The 16960-nt window shown below is 33.0% G+C and overlaps 1 protein-coding gene and 1 long non-coding RNA gene across 2 annotated transcripts in view; both read right to left on the reverse strand.

The window, feature by feature from the left end:
* LOC123675803 overlaps nucleotides 1–6236 on the reverse strand; it is a 48786-nt gene extending 42550 nt beyond the window's left edge. The window contains exon 1 of the mRNA XM_045611323.1: nucleotides 5890–6236. The gene's annotated coding sequence lies outside the window, so the exon portion shown is untranslated. The remainder of the gene's footprint in view (nucleotides 1–5889) is intronic.
* A 6002-nt stretch (nucleotides 6237–12238) lies between these two features.
* On the reverse strand, nucleotides 12239–13229 carry LOC123676421. The gene is made up of 3 exons (XR_006746936.1): nucleotides 13055–13229; nucleotides 12605–12725; nucleotides 12239–12536 (listed from the first exon to the last, which is right to left on the reverse strand). It is a non-coding gene; the product is annotated as an uncharacterized LOC123676421 (long non-coding RNA).
* Nucleotides 13230–16960: the final 3731 nt, after the last annotated feature.

Genomic DNA, 16960 nt, shown 5'->3' on the forward strand with positions numbered 1-16960 from the left:
GGCGTATTTGCACATTACAATCAAATTTCGCAACGACGGCAAAGAAATCAGATCGAGCACGTGACATCGACGTATAGCGACGAGAAATCGCATCCAATTTCCAACAGCGAAACTGGAACGGCCAACAGATAACTCACGGCTTAATGGGCATCAGCATCGATCGATATAGATAGACCTCGCGCCGCGTACAACCCAGAACAAGTTATTTTGTAAATAATTCAATTATATGCCAGTAATGAATAATCATTAACCGAAATGAGAACCGTCTACGTGAATAAACAATTCAGTAACAGTGAGAACCCAGTCGACTTTTTGTATTTATGGTGTATCTTGTCACGCAAACCAGTCTCCATCCTCGTCTACCCGTCCCTATCTGTCCTTATCCGGCCGTCGTTACAACCTAAATAGCCGCTTTTTAACTCATTTATAATATCAGAGTCGGTCTCGTTCAAATTATATGCTTTCTCTCTGTCGCCGCTCCGTCTCTGTCTCGAATTTGTTGTTAATAATGTTATCCCCCTCGGTTAGGATTCCCTTTCATCTAGTCGCAGCGTGCGTAGAAATTCGTTCCTGTATCTGGAGATATTGACGGCCGGCGCTCTGTGTTGTATTGGTACGGGGACAAACCGCCGAATTCGATTATAATGTGCTTCTTCAGCAGCTTCGTGTTTAAAGGTCGATAGACGCATTCTTGCATAATCGTATTGAGTGGTGATGCAATAATTATTCATCGTAAATCCTGTGAGATTTGTGTGACTTATTTGTATTCGATAAATTAAGTAACACTCCACTCAATAAGTTTCTGGTCTTAGAGAAGCTCATTTTTTCTTAAAAATTCGATTTTATTCGTCAACACAATCGCCTCCAAGAGTGATATACATATATACAAACGCTCCTCTAACTTTCCAATATCTACCTTTTCTGTAGAAAGATTAATCTTTGCTTTCGAAAAAGGTTTCGACCTCGGCAAACACTTCTTTTTGTATTAGGACTGAAATGTTATTCCCTACGCCTCTACTTCCACTAATTTTTTATACTGTTGTTCATTTGGGAGAGTTTTCTCCCTTCTGCATGGCACTATTTTTCTCCATTTAATTCTTTGAAAGAGGTATTTCTTCTAGTCTGTTTTTCTTGTTGGAATTTGTAATATCTTTCTTAACCTTATTTTCCCTTGCGCTTTAAGCGTCTCTATTGTCTTCTTTATTTGTTTGTTTACTATTTCCTCAATAGTAACTATTTTCAATTCTTCTCTAATTTGTTCGTTGCTAATATTGGCTAACCGCTGTTCTGATTACTGTATTCAGTTTTCTTTGCAACTAATCTCTCTTATTATCTTTCGTATTATACCAGGTTCATCCTGCCTCCTTAATGTTTGGTATTAGCACTATATTCATTATCTTCAGCTTGTTTTCTAAGGAAAGTTTACTTTTTGGGTTGAGTCAGTACAGTCTCCCGTGAAATTGCCTTGCCTTTTGTCTGTTTTCCTCTAGCTGTTTGCTAAAGTTCATCATTTCATTAAAATGACTCCCAACTGTTTTGCTTCCTTTTACCATTATATCGTCTGATTGTCTATTTTGACTTTTTCTGCTTTCCCTTTCTTCACTGTTGTTCCTCCGAAGTAGATTGCAACTGTTTTCGCCGTATTCTCTTTGAATCTCCATTTCTTGAAGTATTCCATCAGTTCATCTAGGTCTTTCTGTAACTGCCTAGTAATTTATTTCTGCATTCTACTGTTATAGTAAATAGCGGAAAAATCAGGGAACTGTGCTATCTTGCATCTATTCAAATTCGGTATGTCCGCAATGTATAAGTTGAACAACAGCGGTCCTATCACCGATCCTTGGGGAACTCCAGCTTCACTTTCTCTAATCGTCGACCTGATACTAGCAATATTTACTCTAAATTGTCTATTTTATTGACCTCGTAACCTCACTTTACTCACACCTGTTTGCATCACCAATTTTCTGAATAAATAAATCATTATTTAAAAGGATCCCTTCAACAGTTTTATACCAACCACGCAACTCAAACTGATTCTGAAGTATCTCCCGTACATTCAGTGGTTTCTGTTCTGTACAGGAACGGGGATTGTGAAGTTATTCCACGCAGAGGGGTTGATGTTCTATCTCTCTCCCACCCCTGGATTCTCTCCGCGTTCTCAGTTGGTTAGTAGAGGGTGAAAACTAAAAAATATTGCCAGGGGTCCGTGTCTGCTACAGGGGATGCACTCAATTTTGAATGAAACCAACTTTGAATATCCAAGGGTGGTTTTTATGAACGTTTTGCGTTTTGTTTTTTCATGCCAAGTTCGTATACTCTTAATTGGTTTAGTTAGAGGTTCTTTCTTTTCGACTTCAGCAGTGTGCCCATCTGAATGGTTGTAATTAGGTTTAATTGGAACAATATTTATTATTTAATTTCACTAAACAATTAAATCAGTAACTATGTATTGAAAATTCAGAGTTACAATTTCATTCTGAATTACTGGTTATTCAATGTTTTTTTCAATTCTGTGACAAATCTATTCATTCTGCCATATATTGCAGAAAAAAAAATCAGTTTCACACAGATTTCATAGTTATATTTCATTTATTATATGTTGGTACTAGGAACTCTCCTGTCACGGATCAATCTATCTGTCAAGTTAGTTGTAAGGTGAAATCAATAAATGTCAAGTTAGTGATACAGAAAATTTTCCCAATCAACATTTCTCGATGCAAAAATCACTAAACGATATTTATTGAAATATTCCAACAAAAAAATCAGTGAATTAGAAAAAATGATACCCGTCTACATTCTAATTCATTGTAAAACTCGACACTAGTATCTTGTTTTAGGACTCCTTGAAAAATATCAATGCCTTCTGCACTTGTAATATAAATAACTATTCTATCACAACTCTTACAGGTCTTAAAACGTCAAAGTAATAGTAGGTAATATAATAAATAACCCAGTAAAGATAACAAATTCCAAGACAAAGAGAGAAGAATTTGTTGTCTCCTCATAGAAAAATCATGAATTGTAATGTAATTGACACCGTTATTGTAGATGATGCAAAATGCAAACATCGCAAAATATAGGTATCTTTCATTGAAGATAACAATTTACTGATTAACAAACAAAATAATATATGCATTCAGTCAACTGACTTATCATTATCTTCTCTATACGAGGACGTTTCAACTTCCTAGTTTTTATCATTGGGAAGTTCGTCAGTCACATAATGATTCTTTATAATTTAAATGAGAAAAACCTGTGTATAGGATTTTGTCCTCTGTTTCCAACGTGAACAACCTGAAATGTTTTTTAACTTGCGTGTCTACACGTTCTTCTTGACAAACCAGAAAGTTGTAATGGAATAGGTACCTAATAGATAAGAATATTGAAACAGCCAGCAATTGAATTATGACAACATGTTTATACCTACAAAAGTCATAAATAACTTGTTGGGTATGTGAGTTGATTTTTGGATTGGCGTATTTCCTAGAAATACAAAATAAATCAGTCTGTGAAGCCTATTTACAGTTTCGATATTTATAAAATTTCGAATTCTCATCAGTGAGCATTTCCTCAAGTTTCTCATCAAACACCTATGAGATGTGCCACTAGCATAAGCCACTTAACCTAGGTACCTATAATTTTAACGACTCTATTGTGTTTGTTAAACGATGCGACATCCCATTCTCTTCAGGTGGTTCCTGAAGTCGAATGAGTATTCGAGTAGCGTACTCTCTTCACCCACAGCTTCTTCCATCGGTGTATGTTGTAGGAGCAAGGTCGTGGACCATCCAACGCCAACGTATACAGAAACATTGCTTATACCGAATGACTGTTTAATAGCTGAGATCACCTGACGTGACCTATTGAAGGGGGTGGGGATAATGATTACAATGGATTGAGGGCGTGGCTCTTTGGTGGCATAAGTCATATTGTGATGTGGTATCCCGAGTAAACAATCTTTTTTTATCGGAGAGGCACGATCTTGATGGCTCAATCCAGTCGCAGGTGGTACACACGTGATTCACACAGAGAGGTGTTCTTACTACTAAGGGACTCAATTCTCATTTGAATTGAGTGGGTAGAATCTCTTCCTTCGATTATCGACAAAGTTTGAAGTTTACATATTCGTCTGAAGAACATACTACTGTCGATATGAACTCTTGAACAATATCTATAATCCCATGACCTTCTTTCCTCCATGACTTTCTATGTTCCGAGTCATTTCCTCAGAAATAGTGATATGTTCCATATTCCCTTTCCTGATATCTCGAAGAATTCACCTCGCTGCAAAATGATGCGATGCTGATGAAATGAATGAATGATATAGATTTGTTTCATCTAAATCAAAATTGAATCAAGCAAAGGCTCAATTTTTTTAATCGATTTCCTTGCTAGCTTCTCCATACTGCATTTTTCTTTGTTTTTATTATTTTACTATACCTCATGAGTCATGCTTCTTCCCTTGTTCTACATTTTTTCATTATAATTCAGTCTTCATTGTTTTTATTGTTTCACTATGTCTCATTTGTTTTATAATACAGATAATTCCTTCTTGCTACAAATTTAACATTAATTGATCACTTTGTCACACTTAGTTCTTCCAAATAGTGGATAATGAATGGTTATCATCATCTGTTTGTATTCCTGTTTATCTAAATAAATAAATATAGGTAGTTCTTCAATGAACATAAAAGTGTAATCTGTGAGAAAGGTCGGGAAATCTAGATTCAAGAATTTATCGAAGATTCATGAATTTCTGATTTGATAATATCCACTGATTAGATACAAGAATGATCAATAAGCTTCATTGGGGCAATATCAAGACGGCTACAACATAACCATCATAAAACGTTATCTTATTGGTTCAGCGACAGTCTTGGCTCACAGTAGCAACATTCCTAAGTAGTTAATTGCATCAGATAAGAAATTAGATAATATAGCGTACATACGTACTAATTCTGAATTCTAGTAGGTACCTAAAAATCATTCGACAAATTCAACTAAACAAAAAAAGGTACATTTTTCATTTACCAACACTTCCAATCAATTGTGTGAAGTTAAATCTGAAAACAGGTATTCGTATTTTTCAATGTTCCCACCAGAATACAACTTACTACCTCTCTCAGTACTATTAAGTTTCCTGACCTGAAAATCACAAAAGACTTTCACCCCTTAGAAGTGATAGGTACGGCAAACCAGTACCTACACGTGGTACTGGGCCCTTTAAAAAATGCCTCGTCCTTGAGTTGCATCAGAGCGTTCATCTTATCAGTTGTCTCTTAATTATGCTAGGAGCATTACCAGCGCTCGTCTCAACGTAGAAATTATGCAAAATTTATCATTAACCTTGACAGAGGTTATCGTCTACTTTCCGTTTAAGTAGCGTATTTATTGAATATTCATGTTCTCAATATTCATGAGGGGACCTTCAATCTAACGGGCATCAAATCATCCACAAGTTACCATGACAGAAACAGAAACTTCAGTTGTACTTCATTTAAAAGATTGTTATATGGAGTGGTGGGGGGTGAATAATGCGTAGGCGGATCCAACTAATCACATGACAACGCGTCAAGTAATCCTTCGATAACTATCGAACGTAATACAGAAAATTTCACAATCCAAAAACATTCAAAAATCAACAACAATGAAAATAACTGAACTGCAATAAATTTCAACAAAGAACAAAAAAAGTTCAAACTACCATAAATATAATTGCATGCATTAAATCCAACTCGATAAATTATATTACCACTACTCTATTAGAATCGCGTAATAATAGCGGAATTACAGTAACTAAAACAATAAACCAGTTGAGCAATTCAGCTGAAAACAGTTCCAAAGCCGTCATGCATGGTGAAGGTACAATGACACAAAAAATCACGTTACCTCAGACTTGCGCTGTTCCCTGTCACTATCCAAGCAATCCGTGGCACATTACTCTAAAAATCCGAACGGGGCACCGGCAACGTAGCGAAATACATCGTCGATTCAGCTGGCAACGCAGCATCGCCTACATAGAGATACCACCGAATACATGTTAAAATATTCCTCGATTTCTAACACGATTTGAACGTCTTAGCGTACTCGGATTTTCACGAAAATCACTCGGTATACTGTTCGAAACTTGTACTAACACGTTGTGCACTCGAATTTCGAAAATATTAACTTTTTTGGGATTTTAACGAAAAAAACGACAGAGCATGTTACGCGCGTTGAATTTCGGAGTATACTACATAGAGAAGCTTGGTTTTCTCCTAGCGGAGCACAACTTCGACCGTTCAGGCTCCGCCCATAGCCAATGATTGTCGAGTATTTCACCCGAACGAAGTCGACTGCTATCGATCCTTTCCGAACAGTTAAAAACGGCGGCGTCAGGCTTGTTCTCCGATACTTACCATTTTGTTATATTGGAACATATGTTGGTTAGAATTCTGATATTTTTGTACCGTAGGGACTTTGGGTTTTGATGTTGGTAGCCGTAGGAATTTGTAACGTTCGGAGTTCGGCAACTTTCGTCGAGCGCTCGCTGAAACGTCATTTGTCGAAACGTCCGTTTTTATTGCATGTTCGGAATGGATGACGTTGTTGTAAAGTAATAAAACCTACGGGATGAATTTATGAAGTGAAGATGGTAGAGGATGATCTTTGTGTTAAATTTTTGTCGCCATCTTGAGTAATATGTATAGTTTTCATGACAAATTTGGAATCATGGAATAATTATAACTATAATAAGTTCTTTCAATATAAAGTAGGAAAATATTGTAAGAAAAACTTAGAAACAAAATAATAAGCATGTTTGTTATTAGGTATATGTATGTCAATGTGTAAATAAATGTTTTGATTCGATTTGGTATGTTTCATCTGACTACGAAGAAAATTCAACTTCTACAGAATATTTGTCGATTCGACATTACGCATTTGATTCGATTGTTTGGAATTATTTTTCTGCTGAACTGCTTTCCTTTTTTTTCGATTTTGATGACAACATGTTAGTATTCCATCACTTGATAAGCTAATAATAATACTACGTATAACACTTGATTCCGTTTGATAGAAGAAAACAGAAAAAAGGCAATGTAATTTCACGGGAGACTCTACTCGCTGGTCAACCCAAAAAGTAAACTTTTCTTAGAAAACAATCTGAACCTAATGAATATAGTGCAAATATACCAAGCATTACTTATGCAGGAGTAACCCGGTATAATACGAAAGACAATAAGAAATATCAGTTGCAAAGTAGGTACAATGAATATTGAATACAGTATCAGTACAGCGTTTGACGCTCAATGGAAGGTAAATACCTTCCAACGAATCAAAGAAGAATTAGAAATCGAAACAAACAAATAGATAAACAAGACAATAGAGACGCTCAAAGCGCACGAGAATAGAGAATTAAGAAAGGAAGCTAAATCCAACTAGAAAGACAGACAAGAGGAAATACCTCTTTCAACGAATCAAATAGAGGAAAATTGTGTAATGCAAAAAGAAGGAAACTCTCCCAAATGAACAACAGTAGAAAATTGGAGGAATTATAGCAGAGGCTTAGGGAATAAAATTACAGTCCTTACACAAAAAGGAGACCTGTGATGCCATTAGTAGTTCTACTGAATTACATTCCATAACTTGTTTAGAATGAATACATATTACGAAATTATATCGATAACCGAGAACAAAATCTATCTATGATCCGAATTGATTGTAATATTCATTACAGTTTTCGAAACGTCATATTCATTTTTGAATTACATCATTCATACTTAATCATATTTAGCGGTGAAACAAACAAAAATGAATGCGGGAAGCAAGTCAGATATGGAATTTCAAAATACCCCACCTGAAATTTTTTAAATAAAAGGATAAGGGCCTATACCTATGGAAATTATTATACTTGATCGCATTTTATGAGCTAAAAAGAAGCAAAAAAGAAAGATTTTTTGTCAGAAAACGTGGCATATTTTCATGATTTATCATCATGATCATCATCATGATGATTGTTCATCATGATTTATCAATGAAATGGTAATCATCCATTTTTTGGAAAATATCACTATTCAAAAATTAAACCTACTAGGAACGTGAAAACCGACATTGACATATTTGAATATAAAAAGTTATAGCGTTCTTAAAACACAGTTCGATGGATATTGCCTTTTGAAATCGATATTATCTAGTCAAGATATAAAGTAGTACTTATTAAGAACAAACCCTGGATCATATCTAGGTATTTAGCAACAAAGATGGGATAAAAATAAAGATAAGATCATCATTTGCCAATTCTTTGAATAAATTAATTTTCAGGTTCCTCTTTTCTTCTTTTCTTTTGATATCATGGAAGCAAATCGACTTCGAAGAGATTTTCACAGTCCAATATTAGTGTTGATAATCTTTTCATTATACCTAATTATTAAATGGGGCGTTGTACGAAACATATAATCGGGATCAACAGATTGGGAAGTGATGGTTATTTTGATCTTGATAATCCTGAAATATAGGTACACTACACATCAGTTACTGTCTTAGTGGATGCATGAGCCGATCTAACAGAACTCAAAAGACTTGGAATATGGATATCTTTGGAAGCTGCTGGAAGGGTACATTGAAAATTCAATGCAAATTCGGTTGAATGGAGCAAATACGTTGATCTCTTCAATAACTGGCTATAGCCCTGTATTGAACAAGTCCGCAACGAATAATACGTACCTTATACAAATATCATCTTCTGAAAAAAGTCATCTGTAAAGAAATTTTCAATTTCAATAATTGATGAACAACAATAAATAGGTATTATGAAATACGTTTTGATGTTTTTGAGTTTCTATTTTTGTTCTGTTGTTTCTTGATAAATAATAATAATAAATGTTTTCTTTTCTATTTTACCTAATTCAATGATCGAGGAGAATTTTAGTCTGCTATCATTGTCCTTTTTTACTCACTATTTAAGTTCAAACATATTATGTTTGAATAGCTTATAGTATAAGTACTTGAATATGAAATTGAGGTAATTTTTCTCTTTGATACTCCGCTGTCAAATTGATAACCAACCTCCTGTTAAATATTCCCTTACGGAATATCTTAATATCCATTAAAATAGAGGTTATTCTCCGGGAAATTCCGTGAAAGAATATTAGAAAATTAGATTTTGGTTAGAATTCCACGTTTGCGAACTAATCTCATTTCGATATTATATTTAATCTTTCATTCTTTCGTTCTTCTGAAAAATATTTTAGTATTTATTCTCTTCAATTCTGTGGCAAATCCGTTGATTCTGGATTTTCGATAGGTACCTTGTAAAACGAAATCGTACTTGAATATTTCAGATTCACACAAATTTAATGGTTATATCTTATTATTATTTGTTGGTAGGTATTCTGAACTCTTCTGCTACGGATTCATCTGATATCATATCAGAAAAGTACAGTGTTCGTTGGTTAGTGTTTTGTTAAATTTTGGTCTGAACTTTATTATCGTGATGCAAATTCCAATTTTGCTATTTCTTGACGATCTACACGAGTCTTACGTTTTCAGCGCACCGAATTCCATTTTGAATCCAAAATTATAGACAGATTTTTGTTCGATATTTCAACTTTCCTTCCTTACAATTGCATAAGGCATTTGTGGCTAACTAACGAAATGGATCAAAGGATAGTTTTTTACATAACTATTTGACGGATGACGCTCAATCTGCGCGTGAGCATAGAGGACAGTATAATTATGCTAACTGAGCGATAAACTTATAGATAATATGAGGAAACATTGTTACTACCTACAGGTAATCAGGTAAACAATTTTCAACTCGATATGAAGACAGTCTATTCAAATTCGTTCCAAAAAAACACCAACAGTACTTACGGATATTTTTAGAAATCTTGATATCATCAGCTTTAAACAAACGTTAAAAATACTCAAAGAATAGATTTATAAAAAAAAGCAAAGGTCTAGGATATAAACATTGCGAGGATTCGTAGGTAGTTATTCAATATTAGGTATTATTTATTATTTTTATATATGTGAATTTTCGGAAAATTTTTTATGTTGAGTCCGATGTATGGCAACTATTGTTGTACAAAATTCTTATTCTGGTTGGAAAGACTGTCTGCGACATAACTTTCTGTATTGATGTTATCCTCAGCCACCGTGTCTCTTTAGGGCAAGGACGTTGAATTCAGAATTGGCTAACAAAGTAGCTGAAGTCGTAGCCGTCTTTATTAGACATTATAAAGACGGTTGGTGCTGAAGTTCTCCTAAACGAATTTGAGTCTAGCAATTTGGCAAACCCAGAAAACTTGCAATTTTGCTTGAAATTTACGAAAATTTGTTTTTCCTAGAGGTTGACCTGATAATTTAACATTCTGATACCACATAAAAATCCAATGATGTTTTTAATATCCAGGTATTTATTGAAAATTTTCGAGTGACATACACCTTTTTCCTCACTTGCCGTAATCTAATACCATTTTTTGAATCTGGTGTATAGGCAATGGCGATATTTTCCAACTTTCGAACATCTTGTCAGCGGAGAACCATCATATAATAATAATAAATAAATTTATTCCTTCAGTTAGAGTTTACAAATATGATATTACAAAAAAACCATGTAGGAAAAGGCGAGTTTCAATAAGTGCCCTGTTCAATCTAACCTGTGATCCACAGCATTGCCGATGCCAAAATCCGCTACAAAATATAAATAATAATTAAAAATAAATAAAATCTCATTTGTAAATATGCAAATGAAAGAAAAAATATATATTCTTTTCATAAATCTACAATATAAAAAAATCAAATCTTCCCTGTCAAAACCCACATCTGTTCATCAAACAACAAGTTGAATAGTGAAATTCTGAAGAGGCGTTGACATAGGTAGGCCGTTTACACATTGCGCTATGAGTTAGGTATATGAAAATAATCGTTTGAATAATTCACTAAAATGAATAGGTGGCCCAGAAACGAATGTTCAAATTATGGACGTCAGAACAATAGGTAATTTTATTGTATAGGTAAGTAGAGGTCTTAGTGTTGATAATTTTTATGAACAAAGCAATTGAGTGCAAAAGTCTTCTATTCTACATGTTGAGCCAGTTGACGATGCTAAGTGTGTAACTGATTCTTTCATATTTCTTTATAACAAAAATCAGACGTATAGGCATGAATTTTGCAATTTCTGTATCCTTTGTTTATCGTAGACATTCAAACAAGGGTTGTAGACATCAGCATAATTTCAATGTGATAGAACGAATGAATAGCTCAGTAGTTCAACGTTCAAAATTCACGATTTTGATAGATTAATCTCAACATACCGTATATGCTTTTTGTAAGCAGACAGACACTGGCTGTTGGATGGAATTCACTTATTTAATTCTGAAGTGCGGTTCAGCTTAATTTAATTTGAGAGAAAAAAGGTGAAGATAAATGAAATAATAAAAAAGGCAGTGAACTGTGTTTTTGTGAATTCTGAAATTTTTCCCAACACAAATGAGGAAATAAATGTACCCAATCAACGATGAGAATATTAATCTTACCGTTATCAGCATGTTAAGCTGAAGTGGATCTTAGATGGTGTCTCCTATGACCAGACCAACTATCATGGACACGAAGAATTCTAGTGATGATTGCTTCTACACGCAAAAAAATCTATTCTCAAATTGAGTGAGTAATATTTGGTTGAAGTATATGATAGATTCATATATAAGCAAGAATATAATAAATTTGGGTCAAGTATAATTTATTCTCCAAATTTAAATATACCAAGTATTCCAAATAAGTATATGATATTCTTCAATTTAATAAAGTCGGTATTATTGGTCCGAAGAAAATTCTTATATTTGCTGTGAGTAAATGACTTTACTTGAAATGAGTGTTTGATAAATTTCGTTTGAATATAAAATATTTTCAAAACAAGATATTGAATTCCTCAATTTCAATCATTTCTTCGTTTGAAGGTAGTGAATCATATACTCGAATGAAAGAATTGATATACTCAAACCAAAATCAAGTTAGTGTTAGAATAAGTATGTAATATGGTAAATTCAAAATTAATTTTATGGTTGTTCCGAAGAAACAGTAAATTCACTTGAAATGAATATTCATTTCAAATCAATTCTTTGAAATTATTCGAAAGAATAAATGCAATTATCTATCCAATCCATTAGATTTCTTAATCTGAATAATAAATGAAATACAGCATATATAAAAAACGAATTTATTTCTCAAATCATCATATAACAAATAAAAACCAAAAAATAAACAATATCTACATTGGAAAAAAATTGTATTACATTTATACAAATACAGGATAAAACATTGTACTACAAAGGATTAAAGGAACATAGTTATCTCCTAAAGAATAAATTATTTAAGTGGAGAGAATTCGAGATACATTCTTAAAAGTTCATCTAAATCTATACAACAATTTGGAAACTTTTCGGCTATAATAGATATTCCCCTGATACCAAAAACACGTTGGGCTTGGCAGTTTGATTCCTCTGTGTTGCTCTATTTTTCTGTTCTTGAATGATTTGTCCAATATCAATTGAGATCTGCATAGAAAGAAGAAATTTGTGATTAATAAATTTTATCGTGGACTTTTTCGAATGAAAAATACTACCTGGTCCTGAAGAATTATGCCAAAATTGTATCTCACTCATATCGATCGATATCTATTGATTTGCATTTTCATCAGCAAATGATAACGTAGCTTCCAATTGTTCATGAACAATTTCCATATTCTGCAAAAGAATCAAATTCAATTAACATTAATCAATTATGAACAGGAAGTTGTATTCAAAAAGTGCATTAATATTTCGAAAATAATTAGAAATCTCTAGAAAATCTTCATAATTGACCCTATTAAATATTAACGCATTTGTTCTGAAAAAGTTAGAATTTTGTTGAAAATATCAATTCAAAAATACCTAGTCCTCAAAGAAATAATACAAAGATATCAAGCTGAATTACAATAGTAAAAAACACCAAGAGCATCATGAAAAGGAAAATGAAATCCGAATTAATGAAAAAGAATTAAATGAGTTGAAATTATTTCTCAATAAAAACTTACCTTGAAATGTTCCAATCAGACACTCCATGTATCCCTAATTCCTTATTAAATTTTGCTTTTTGCAGTATGTATTCAGTATCTAACACTTATAACACAATCAAAACTTCCGTAGACCGATCAGTCCTATCACCTAAATGAGACTGAAGGGGATCGAAAGAGATATTTTCTAATGCAAACTGCAGAGAGAACGCATTTTAGTATATCTTCGTATAATATTCTTGAATCTAGTGGATGAAAGCATTTATATACTTGAATTACGACGAATACTGCCAACAGGTGGATAAGAACGTTTTCATTGGCGCGGCATATCAAACGAGTCGAATCATGTTGACGAAGATGCAGGGAAAAGAACTCGCGTTTTAGTATATTTCGGTATAATATACTCAGATCTAGTACATGCAAATATAATTCTGATTATGAATGGTTTATGCTGAACTGGATCATTTGAATTTTTCAAAAATCAAAACAAATTTTATCACTCATCTTATTCAAAACGAAATCCGTGATCAAAATATTTTAGTTTTTTTTTTATTTGAATATTTCACTCATCAATCACTTGGGTCATTAGACACCACTCAAAGGAATTATATTTTGTAAAATACATTTATATACATTAAATAATTTTTGGCTTATTCCATATCACACATATAACGTAAACTGTTAACGATTATTCCCATGTTGTGTCGGTCACGAGAACCTTGCTATCTGTGTGTTTGATTGCTAGTACCTCATCACCTCATCCATTTTTGAATGTTGAAACAAAAGTTATTTCAAAAGACTGGTCAAAATTCAAATAAGATGAAAAATGTGTTTTTCTTATCATTTTTTAGGTTCATGATTGCTCACCAAAATCAATTCCACTAATATTTTTATGTATCATTAACACATCTCAAAAAATCACATAACATAACCTCAATATGGTACCGCTATGACAATTTTTAGCGTCAGAAACTAGATGTATTGTGAAACGGTATATTAACAAATTATCTAGTATGGCCTTTATTGAGTTGGTTAGTTACAATGAACATAAAAAGAAAAATAAAATTCATATTATCTGCTAATTAAATCACAGGGTGGAGTTCAGATGGATTATTCACTCCCCTTCTAACACTCAAACCCTAATATTTAAATATTAAAATGAAATATGTCTCACTATGACGAAATTTTGTCCACAAAATATCATATTTTCATTTATTATGATTAGTCTCGAACATGAAAAATGAGCAAATAGGTCTCCAATTCATATTTGTGACTTGGGCATATTCTAATTACAACTAAAATGTATCACTCGCAATAATTATAATGTGTAAACCAATTCTTCAAAAATATAATGATATCTTCGAAGTCGCAATATCGTATGTTCGAACAAAATGTAGCAGTATTCTTGAATCAATAAATTTATTCCTTCATTTTGAATACATCATTTACTTGTATGGAGTATTATATATTTATATGAAGTATATGTATTCGGTATTCTATTTATTCATTCCAAGTATACCAAATTTCTTGCTTTACTTTTTCCGATTCAATATATACTTGGATCAAGTTTAATATTTCAAGAATATCCTGTTTCTTGATTTGAGAATAGATTTTTTTCCGTGTAGAGTTGAATGGGTAACACTTATCCTTGTGGTTTTCATAAACCACGCCACTGGTAACAAGAATCAAAATTCACACTGTGTATCGAAATTAGTTTCAGTATATATTACCTTTTGATAAACTATGTTTATTTGTTGAATAAACTTTATTATTATTATATAACCAAAACTGAGGAAGCAGAAAAACGATTTCCGAAATGAAATAAAAATCAATTGAATCAATAAAATGCTAATTTTCAGGATTCGACCGATACGAATGAAAGACCCAAATTAAGTATCGTAAGTAATTGCAAAAGTGCATCAAAATTACCTATAATTTTGCAGCGTGTTGTCATGAAAACTGCATGACAAGTGTAAATACCAAAGTCATGTAGGTTTTGCACACTTCGATTTATGTGTGAATATTTACCGAAATATTTTTTTTCGGCAACCGTCCGGGAAGTGCTCACTTCCCGGACGCTTTTTCTCTGAGAAAGTAGCATTTCCCGGCCTAGTCCGGAAAGTACGTACTTCCCCGACTAGGCCGGAAAACAATCACGTCGTTTGTGTCATTGTGGATATGAAAATCTTGGTAGGTATATTTTTAATAAATTCAGTTGATCATTACCATAGTAACCGAGAAAACTGCTAACAGTTCATATGAAATTAGTTGTCAACAATTTGTATGTTTTTTGATCGCAATCGTAATAAAATATGGAAAGCAGCAGCGATAGTGTTATTCTACACGGTTGCCGAAAAAATATTGTACGCAACACGCCCGAAAATGATTTTTTTGGACTCACAGACATCCAGGACGAGCGTAAGCGAGTCCTGGAATTTTGTCTATTCGTCCAAAAAAACCCTATTTTCCGGACTTGTTACGTAAATTACTATTTTATGCGGCTTCATCGCCCTTTGTGGTACTCGTATAAATGAGTTTGCTCTGTGTTGGATGACTTGCTTAATCAAGTACTGATTAACACACATTATTTCTTCACCTTTTCACACACACTTCTGTGAAATTCACATCAGTCCTCGGTGAAGACCTTAACACAGAAAGTTGTATTCGAAATTGTGTAAAAACTTGCATAATTTCGTGTGGAACTCGAAAAACACGGGAATCCGTTAGATTTTTTTTTAAATTATGCAGATAAGTTTTTACTTTGTAATTTTGTAGAAGATCACAATCGGAGACCAATAGATAATAATTCATCGGTGAGCCATTTCATGTTCAATTTCCGAAAAAATGTTATGATGAATCGAGTCCATACTTTCATTGGGTAACGCGCAATAGAAACAATAACGAAGTGGTTGACGTAATATTCTTGATAATGGATAATTTGTGAAAGAATTATTAACCAACCATATAGAAATGAAATATTAACAATATCACAAATCCTTGATATAGTTTCGTTTCGAATAATATATTACTTCAAACATTTGCCAAGGCATTTTGTTCAAGTTATTTCAAAGAGCTTCAATAAAGATAACTATTTTTTAACGTCAAGCCATCTACTAGACGTTCAAGTTATTCTGGCACAATATGATGAAACTTTGTATTTAATATATTTTTATTCCAATAAACCAACAGATTGCAAGCCAATTTCATTCATACATTACTTCATTAGATAACAACCTTCAACTCCGTTCATCTTTCAATTTTTTCAACGATAAATGTGGGGTTAATCAACAACATAGACAGACTTTTGAAGATTTTCTAATCATTTGCAATGAAAATTATTGCATTGCAATGGCTTCATATAATATTATCATTGTAAGATGTAAATTTATCTTATAGTGTGATCAATTTATATTATAGGGGGAACGAAAAACACACAAATTTTCTTTTTTGTTGTTGTTGTTGCAAAGAGATTATATGAAAAATCCTTGAAAATTTGTGTTTTTTTACATTCCTTCGATTCATTATCATTGTGTTTGTATCTATATTTACATGGATAAATCACAATTGCTCTTAAATATCGCTTAGTAGCTCTTCGAAACTTCAATCACTCATTTTGTAAGAGTGAAACTGAAAACGTCCGGTTCAAATTTATTTACAAAATGTCAAACTGTCAACTAACATGAAGTAACAGCAGCAAAGAGACTAGATTTATATTTTCACAATTTTTATCAATTATATTGATACATATTTGCCAAAGTATCGTTATAGTGGCACCATACGTTTTTTAGAGAAACAACCTTTTTTTGTTACGTCTGGAAACAGTTATGTGAGGTAGTCCCAAATATTGTTTTTTAGTCCCTTAGGGACCACCTGTATGTCAGCAGTCTGCTTTAATCAGAATCCTGCCAATATGTGTAACCGTTTTCA

This window comes from Harmonia axyridis, chromosome 3, assembly GCF_914767665.1.
Source record: "Harmonia axyridis chromosome 3, icHarAxyr1.1, whole genome shotgun sequence".
Taxonomy (NCBI): Eukaryota; Metazoa; Arthropoda; class Insecta; order Coleoptera; family Coccinellidae; genus Harmonia; species Harmonia axyridis.